Below are 9,878 nucleotides of genomic sequence, written 5' to 3' on the forward strand. Positions count from 1 at the left end.
GCTAGATCAGGAACATGTCCTTCATACACCTCTCATTTCAGATGACCCCACAACCAAAGTCACAGCGGTTGAGATCTGGCTAACAAGGTGGCCATGCTGTGGAAATGCACAACTAATCACTCTGTGTTCTGTAAAGTTTTCATAACATTCATTATACTAGCATTCCATGTGAGATGGTGCTCCATCCTGCATGAATATCGTAGATTCGAGGCATCTATCTTTGCTGCTGCAGTTGCGTAGCATCTCTCTATACCTGACAGCAGAGACTGTACAAAGTCCTGTCGGGCAAAGTTCTTCAAAAAAAAAAGTACAATGATGCAGTGAAGCCACACCACACTGACTTTCGGTGAGTGTAAAGGGGGTCTGATGGAACACAGTTATTCGCAGCCCAAACACTACTGGTCAGATAAAAAATGTGCCCCGTCACTCTACAACGTCAGGGCAAACTGCAGTCGAGTTTCTCCATCACCATGAAGCAAAGCTTGAGTATGAGAGATCTTATAGGGGAAAAACCTTAGCCTTTGATGCAGGATTTTTCACACAGTTGAGCATGGCATGTCCAGTTTGCCTTGATGTTGCCCAAACACTGCTGGACAGTTGCAACTTCGTCAACTTGTTGAGGAATAATCCATTTGTGCTCTCATCCTGGCCTCACTGCTGAAAATCTGCTATTTTCAAATTATAAAATTATTTTTCTAAAATTAGTTACTGTCATTGGACCTTTCCTCTTATCCTTCAAATGCCAAAATTCTCAAAGGGTGGCATTAGTATTGCTGCATTGTTGATAGTAAAGCTTGGTCAGCACCACATGTTCCAGTAAGGTGAGATCCATGGCACTTCAATCTTATCAGAATGATGCAAATCTGTTTCAGTCTTCCTTATATCCACCAACTCGTCAGTAGAAACAGTGAGATTATGCAAATATCATGTGCTTATAGCACCACATGTACATGTCTCCTGGTGACATAATTTTGTACTATTTTTTTATCTTCTATAAATAAAAAACCTCATGTTCCAGTGTGTACTTACACCAAGTTTGGTTGAATTTCATCCAATTCATTTTTTGCTGTAGGGCCCTGAGCACCTCCTCTTTAATTATGGCCACCCTGTATATATATATATATATATATATATATACATACACACAGGTATCTCTTTCTTAATGCAGGATTTTATTAACGCAGTGAAATTAATTGTGACAATCCCTTCATATACGTGGCAAGAGTTTTAATTAACGCGCCTTTACCAAAATTCCACCAAATACGACATCATTGTTACTACCCATGGACATGGGAGCATCATTGCAACTTTTGAAAGCCTGTTTTCTTAAAAAGACATTCTCAAAGGCAGTAGAAACAACAATGTGAGAAAATGCAATTACGCTCCAAGAATTTTGAAAAAAATTTAACATTAAACATGCAATTGAAAACATTCATGATTCATGGGAGCAAGTGTCTTCTAGCTGCACGAGAGCTGTTTGGAAAAACCTTTTGCCAGAATGCGTTAATGACTTAGGTGGTTTTCAAAATCCTTTGAACAACGTGGTTGAAGAAATCATTCCAATTGGTAAACACCTTGGTTTTGATGGTGTTGATGCAGAAGATGTTAAAGAATTAATTGGATTCAAATTCAAAAGATTTCAGCAAAATGATCTTCTTGAAATTGAACAACGCACATATGAAGACAACGAACAAATGGAATGTGAAGTTGAGGTTCCAAAGGAGAACAATCAAAGAACTGGATGGAATATTTCTCATTTTAGAATCGCTTAAGCAGCAAGTAATGGATGTGGATCCAGATGTTAATCGAAAAATTCTTGTTTGCCAAGGTCTAGAGAGTCATTTGGCTTGTTATCTTAGAGTTTATGCTGATAAGAAAAAAAACTAAAACTGTTCAAATGAATCTTGATAAATTTTTTGATAAAAAAAATTGCAGTAACTAATGTAGGTACAAACATTTACTTCACATTCATTTTTTTTATCTTTCCTAAAAGAGTACATATAAAATGAATTATTAATACAGTAATTGATCATGGATGAATTGTAATTTTTACCATTGATTATATTGATTATTATATTTGATTAGCATGATTTTGATATATGTGGTAACATCGAGGGATTAATTAATTACGTTAATCAAGGGTTGCCTGTGTGTGTGTATTATTATTACGTGACACCTCCAGGGAGTCCAAAGACTCATCGAGGGAGGGCACCTAGTCTGGCTGACCACTTGGCCAGCCAGACTGAAGTACCAGTAAAGATCACATGCATCTACCCTATCCAGTCTTGTTCTTTTCGCAAACAATCCTCATGATGATCTACAGAGTCACTTAGTTTGCTGGATAAATCCGAAAACATTTTTTGCTGCAGTGATGAGTTTGAAAGGAAAATCGTGGGGTCCAGGGAAATCCTCCTTAATCCTGAACATTTGAACAACAATTTGAGTTACAACATCCCTGATAGCCATGCTGCAGTTGTTCAATACTGGAGTTCACGAGAACTTGCAAGCTCGCATGCAACAAACAATAGCCCATTAGATAGAACAACTTGAAAAATACGTTTTGTGTCAATTATGTATTGCATTTTTTGCCTGTAATTCTCAGTTTTTTGTAACTTCAATTTTTATTACTGTGTTCTACCTTTAGTGGATACCTGAAGAAGGCTGTAAAAGGCTGAAACTAGTTGTATCGTTTTCATTAAAACTTCATATTTTATCTCGGTTTAAGTCATTAAATATTTATTCTTTAAAATATACCATTACAACCAAGTAGAAGCTCAGGAATATATATATATATATATATATATATATATATATATTTTTTTTTTTTTTTTTTTTTTTTTTTTCATTAAATATTCCATACTAGAAGCAGTGCATTTAAAGTAGACTTAGTACTTCATGGAGTTAACTTTGAGAAAATTGTTTCTGTTAAACACATAGAGTTATTACAGATTATAGCATCAAGGTATTCTTATAAGAAATTTGTTTTAGGAAGTAAGATTTTTAATTGCTTTTTTATTCTAGTAGTTTTTGTAATTTTCTGTAATGTTAATACTTAGATTATATGACAATGTTTTATTCCCATAGTTTTCTTCTGTTGGTACTACCATCACTGAATTCTCAGGAGCTGCAATGGACTGAGGGAAATAGATGTCAGTTTTTGCCTGGAGTCCTGTAATAAATTAACAATGGCTTCACCTGGTAGAGATGAACATATGTCAGATGACCAAGATGGCACAATGGAGTTGCCTGCACAGAATTCCACTGAAGGTACTGAAGATGAAGGTGATTATGATTCAGATGAACCAGTTAATGAGGAGGAAGAGGAGGAGGAGGAAGCAGAAGAGTCAGAAATGGAAGAAGATCCGCCAGTTGAGCAATCTGAAAGTATCAATGTATCTTCTGTTGATGAAGATGATGGTGAGCTTGATTCTTCTGGAGAAAAAAGGAAGCAAGAACCTTCACAGTCAGAGAAAGAAAAAGATGGTGAAAGAGAAAAGGGGAACAAACTTGTTTTTGATAGTGCTGAAGATAGTGACAGTGCAATTAGGCACTCTGATGTGGATGGTGAGAATATTGATGATAATAAAAAACTAAAACTTGAAAAGTCACAGAAGAGTTCTGCTGAGATATGTGCAGAATATAGTCTACAAGATATAAAACTAGAATTCACAGATGAAAATTATAAAATGTTGACAAACTATAAATTGTTTTCCCAGCATGTACGTCCAATTATTACCAAAGTTAATCCTAAAATTGCAATATCTAAAATGGTGACTATAATATCAGCAAAATGGCGAGAATTTCTTTCTAATCATCCAAGCCGTGATACTATTCAGGAGGATGATGATGAAAAAGGTACAATTCCAAAAACAGAAGAATTAAAAGAGGAAGATAAAAATACAGCATCAAAAAGCAAAGCAAAACGTCGAAAACAACTTCCTCCAATTAAAATCAAACTTGGTAGCTTTGGAAAGCGTAAAAAACATACTAGTTCAGAGGATGAGAGTAATGAAAGTGATGATTTAGAATCCTTTCAAGCGGACATACAAATTGATTCACTTCCTCCAAAACCTGAGTCTCGGCCCAAAAGTAAATCTTCAAAAGCCAAAAGAAAAAAGAAGAAAACATCAAGTTTCCCCAGTTCTGATGCAGAAAATGATGGCTATGAAACAGATCATCAGGATTACTGTGAGGTTTGTCAACAAGGAGGCGAGATTCTTCTCTGTGATACTTGTCCTCGTTCCTACCATCTCGTCTGTCTTGATCCAGATTTAGAAGAACCTCCAGAGGGGAAATGGAGTTGTCCACATTGTGAAAAAGAAGGAGTGCAAGAACCAGATGATGATCATATGGAGTTTTGTCGTGTCTGTAAAGATGGAGGTGAACTTTTGTGCTGTGATAGCTGTCCTTCAGCATACCACATTCATTGTCTGAATCCACCACTCCAGCAGATTCCAGATGGAGAATGGCATTGTCCCCGCTGTTCAGTAACACCACTGAAAGGAAAAGTAGCTAAAATCTTGACTTGGAGGTGGGCTCCGGTGTCAGGAAGTGGAACAAAGAATGAAGATATGCCAGCAGCAAAACCATCAACAAGCAAAGAGCAACACCCTAAACCACAAAGGGAATTCTTTATTAAATGGCATGATAAATCCTATTGGCATTGTTCATGGGTGTCAGAGATGCAGCTGGATGTATATCACCCTGTCCTTTATCGATATTATTTTCGAAAGAATGATATGAATGAATCTCCAGTCCTGGAAGATGGTAGCAGTGGAACAAATACTGAACAAGAAAAAAAACAAGATGAAGACCAATTAAATTTAGAAGAAAGATATTATCGCTATGGCATACGGCCTGAATGGCTTCAAATTCATAGAGTTATCAACCATAAAACTTTCAGAGATGGCACAACAATGTATCTTGTGAAGTGGAGAGATCTGCCTTATGATCAGGCATCTTGGGAATGTGAAAATGATTTTGTTGACTTTGATATTTCAGATCTGCGGAAAGCTATTAATTATTACTGGGATTTAAGAAATGCTGCTGAAGCAGCTGCTGGTAAAAGTTCATCTGGTAAAAGCAGGGGAAGTAATAGCAAAAAGTCAAAAGAAAAACGCATTAGAGATGATGATGGAAAGAAAACACATTCTCCTCTTTATAAATCTGTAGATCCTAAAAAGAAATATTCCAGGCAGCCGCCTTATATTGATATTACAGCCAATGAACTTCATCCTCATCAGCTAGAGGGAATCAATTGGTTGAGATTTTCTTGGGCTAACAGAACAGACACAATCCTTGCAGATGAAATGGGTCTTGGCAAAACAATTCAGACAATTGTGTTTCTTTATTCATTGTATAAAGAAGGACATTGTAGAGGTCCATTTTTGATAAGTGTTCCTCTATCAACAATTATCAATTGGGAAAGGGAATTCGAATTATGGGCCCCAGACTTCTATGTTGTAACTTATATAGGAGATAAAGATAGCAGGGCTATTATTAGGGAACATGAATTGTCTTTTGATGAAGGAGCAGTTCGAAGCGGTGGCAAGGCATCTAGGTTAAAGAAAGATTGTCTAATTAAATTTCACGTTTTATTGACATCATATGAACTTGTGTGTATTGATGCAGCAACATTAGGTTCTCAGGAATGGCAAGTGCTGGTTGTAGATGAAGCACATCGTCTAAAGAACAACCAGTCGAAATTTTTTCGTATTCTTAATGCATTTAATATAAACTATAAGCTTTTATTAACTGGGACCCCTTTGCAAAATAACTTGGAAGAATTATTTCATCTGTTAAATTTTCTTAGTCCAAACAGATTCCAGAATTTATTCGAGTTTTCTAATGAATTTACTGATCTCACAAAAGAGGAACAAGTCAAAAAACTGCATGACCTTTTAGGTCCTCATCTACTTCGGCGCTTAAAAGCAGATGTTTTAAAGAACATTCCATCAAAAAGTGAATTTATTGTTCGAGTGGAGCTGGCTCCACTGCAGAAAAAATATTATAAGTACATTTTGACCAAGAACTTTGAGGCTTTGAATACTAAAGGTGGTGGAGGGCAGGTGTCTCTTTTGAATGTCATGATTGAGTTGAAGAAATGCTGCAATCATCCTTATTTGTTTCCAGCAGCTTCATTAGAGGCACCTAAATTACCAAATGGGATGTATGAAGGAAATATTTTAGTAAAAGCTAGTGGAAAACTTATTCTTCTCCAGAAAATGCTTAGGAAATTGCATGAAACGGGCCATCGAGTACTCATATTTTCCCAAATGACTAAGATGCTTGACATACTTGAAGATTTCTTGGAGCAAGAACATTACAAGTATGAGAGAATTGATGGTGCAATAACTGGCACACGGCGACAAGAAGCTATTGATAGGTTTAATGCACCTGGTGCCCTACAGTTCTGTTTCCTATTGTCAACAAGAGCTGGAGGCTTAGGTATCAATCTGGCCACAGCAGATACTGTGGTCATTTATGATTCTGACTGGAATCCTCACAATGACATTCAAGCCTTTAGTCGAGCACACAGAATTGGCCAAGCAAACAAAGTGATGATATATCGTTTTGTTACTCGGGCATCAGTGGAAGAAAGAGTTACTCAGGTGGCTAAGAAGAAGATGATGCTTACCCACTTGATAGTAAGACCAGGTTTGGGAAGCAGAGGGAGTGCTATGTCCAAGCAAGAACTAGATGACATATTACGTTTTGGTACAGAGGAGCTTTTCAAAGATGATGAAGGCAAAGAAGATACTATTCATTATGATGGTAAAGCTATAGATGAATTGTTAGATCGCACTAAGGAAGGAATTGAGCAGAAAGAAATGTGGGCTAATGAATATCTTTCCTCATTTAAAGTAGCGGCATATGTAACCAAAGAAGCAGAAGAAGAACCAGAAACTGAAGTTTTAAAACAAGAAGCAGAATCTGCTGATCCAGTGTACTGGGAAAGACTTTTGAGGCAGCATTATGAAAAACAACAAGAGGATATGGCACGATCTTTAGGGAAGGGGAAAAGAGTAAGAAAACAAATAAATTATAATGATGCTATGAGACCCCAGGAAGAATCTGCTTATCCTGATAATCAGTCTGATTACAACTCTGATTATTCAATTCCCTCTGATGATAATGAAAATGATGACTATTTTGATGATCTGAATGAGGATAAGGGTCGATCTCGAAAAAGTAGGTTTGGTCATAATGAAAGAGATAAACCTCTACCTCCTTTGCTGGCTCGAGTAGGAGGAAATATTGAAGTGTTTGGCTTTAATGCTCGTCAAAGGAAAGCATTTCTCAATGCAGTCATGCGGTTTGGCATGCCACCACAAGATGCTTTCAATTCTCAGTGGCTTGTACGGGATTTACGTGGAAAGTCAGAAAAAAGTTTTAACTCGTATGTTTCATTATTTATGAGACATTTATGTGAACCAGGCGCTGACAATGCTGAAACTTTTTCTGATGGTGTTCCTCGTGAAGGTCTGTCTCGTAAACATGTTCTTACTCGAATTGGAATCATGTCTTTAATTAGAAAAAAAGTCCAAGAATTTGAGAATATCAATGGACTTCAAAGTATGCCAGTACAATTTGTTTGTCCTCCTGTTAACAATACACCAACACAGCCAATAATACCTGAAGGTAACAAGTTGCCTGGTGGGAGTACCACCTCAGTTTCAAATGAGGAAAGTGTAAAAGTGAACACAGAGAAAAATGAAGAAGCTGTTAGTGAAAGAGATTCTAAAAATGATGGGAGTTCAGTTGAGAAAAAAGAAAATGAAGATAGTAAATCTGATGAACACATGGAAGTAGATGAAACAGATAAGCCCATTGTAAAGCCTTCTATTGCTGAAGAACAAGATGAAGATAAGGAAAATAAAGGGAAAATGGAGTTGAGAGAGAATGAATTAAGTGATAAAGTTACCAAAGAAGCTGATACCAAAGATAAAAAAACAACCAAAAGTGAACATATACAGAAATTTATGTTTAACGTGGCTGATGGTGGTTTTACTGAACTCCATACTCTGTGGGAGAATGAGGATAAGGCAGCTCATCAATCAAGTAGATATGAAGTTTGGCATCGGCGCCATGATTACTGGTTATTAGCAGGAATTGTTCGCCATGGATACAGCCGGTGGCATGATATACAGAATGATTCTACATTTGCCATTCTTAATGAACCCTTCAAAACAAACATGGGTAAAAGCAATATATTAGAGTTCAAAACAAAATTTCTCAGTAGAAGATTCAAGCTTCTTGAACAGGCTCTAGTAATTGAAGAGCAACTGAGGAGAGCTGCATTTGTAAACCTTACAGAAGATCCTAGCAATCCTTCAGTAGATCTTGGTTCAAAAACTAATGATTCAGGATCATCTCGGCCAGAATCACCTCAACAGGGATCAAAAGATGGAGATGGTAAGCCACTAAATGCTGTATTGTATCGAGTATTAAATCAGTTACAGGAGCTTTTACATGACATGAAGTCTGACATCACTGGCTTGCCTGCTACTCTTGCCCGCATACCACCAGTAGCATCACGTCCCCAGATCCCTGAGAGGGGAATCTTATCACCTCTAGCTCCTCATACACACCATCATTCTGAAATGAATGCAATGGGCCATCCGTTAGATCTTCCAAGCCATGGCCACATGTATACCACATCACCAAAGCCAACTTCAACTTTACAGCACCAAGGACTGCCGAAGTAATAAGAAATATACTGACATTTTACCAGTGATCATAAAATAACTAGCTACGCTGCTATAAGCCTGCAAGTGGTGAATAAAGAGTAACTCACAAAGATTGTGTTGGGCTTGCAGCGTAATTAAAAGTGATATGTGATAAGTGATAAACTGAGGAATTCCAGCAAGGATGAGTGGCATAAGACACTGCCAAGTTGTTCCTACAAAGTTTCCCCCCCATGTAATCCTATTCTGTTGGTGGACTGTGTACTCGAATTTTGGACCTTGTAGTTGGTAGGTATGATGGTATTCTTTACCATGAAGTAAGGTATAGCTATGCCAGTGGAAGACATCAGTATGTATGTATATTGTTCTTGTGGTATGTTTATGAGATGCATCTTATGCATCAGGTTCAGCATACAGATTATTGTATGTAGACTAAACTGCTCAAGTATATTTCCCTTTTTTTGTTCTTCCTTTCCCCCCCTTCTTTTTTTTCTTCCATTCTGTCATATTGAGCCCTGACAAAAATAATGGCTCATGAAGTATTAAGTTGTCTGAGTATACAGCAATTTGAAACCCAGTTTATACAACAGACTGAAACCTAATATTGCAATCCTAATGCATTTCTTTATTTTGTCTCCAGCATTGAGACTGTATTTCAAAAATGCCTGCAACCAGTATCAATTCAAAAGATCATTTCACTCAATAAATATGTCAGTAACATGATTTCTGAGTATTAATTTCTGTTTGTACAGGTTTTCTGTTATGATATGATCATGTTGATGCAAAGTGGAAATTCGTTTAAAATTGCATGAATTAAATTTACATTTGGTTTATTAGAATCAGGTGATGTCCAGTAGAAAAATAGAGATCAAATTAAATGTGCTTTATTACTTTTCAGTAACTTTTTGATTAGTTATTTTGTGGTCTAATTTTGGTTCTTCATTATTGAAGTATGCACATTTTTGGGATTTGGTGTTGAAATTAGTGGATACCATAGAATTTCATCATGACATAATTCTCATTAATGTACTTTTCACATTGACATAATTGTTATAAATCTCATCAATAAATAGGAGATATCATTATTTGAAATCATGTTAAATGCCCTCTTTAAAAATGCATTAAACTTTTCTGTATAACTTAGTTTTTAAATATGTATAGAACAGTTTTTAATTTCTAAAACTAAATTTC

The 9,878-nt window shown here is 36.5% G+C and overlaps 1 pseudogene across 2 annotated transcripts in view; it reads left to right on the plus strand.

Annotated features, from left to right (window-relative positions):
- LOC150092481 (ATP-dependent chromatin remodeler CHD4 pseudogene) overlaps nt 1-9,410 on the plus strand; it is a 59,491-nt pseudogene extending 50,081 nt beyond the window's left edge. For both annotated transcript variants that reach the window (XR_016550538.1, XR_016550539.1), the window contains one exon: nt 3,085-9,410. The product of XR_016550538.1 is annotated as an ATP-dependent chromatin remodeler CHD4 pseudogene, transcript variant X1 (transcript). The remainder of the gene's footprint in view (nt 1-3,084) is intronic.
- Nucleotides 9,411-9,878: the final 468 nt, after the last annotated feature.

The sequence above is a fragment of the Typopeltis vanoorti genome, chromosome 25 (genome assembly GCF_054136105.1).
Source record: "Typopeltis vanoorti isolate ZY-2024b chromosome 25, IOZ_Tvanoo_1.0, whole genome shotgun sequence".
Taxonomy (NCBI): Eukaryota; Metazoa; Arthropoda; class Arachnida; order Uropygi; family Thelyphonidae; genus Typopeltis; species Typopeltis vanoorti.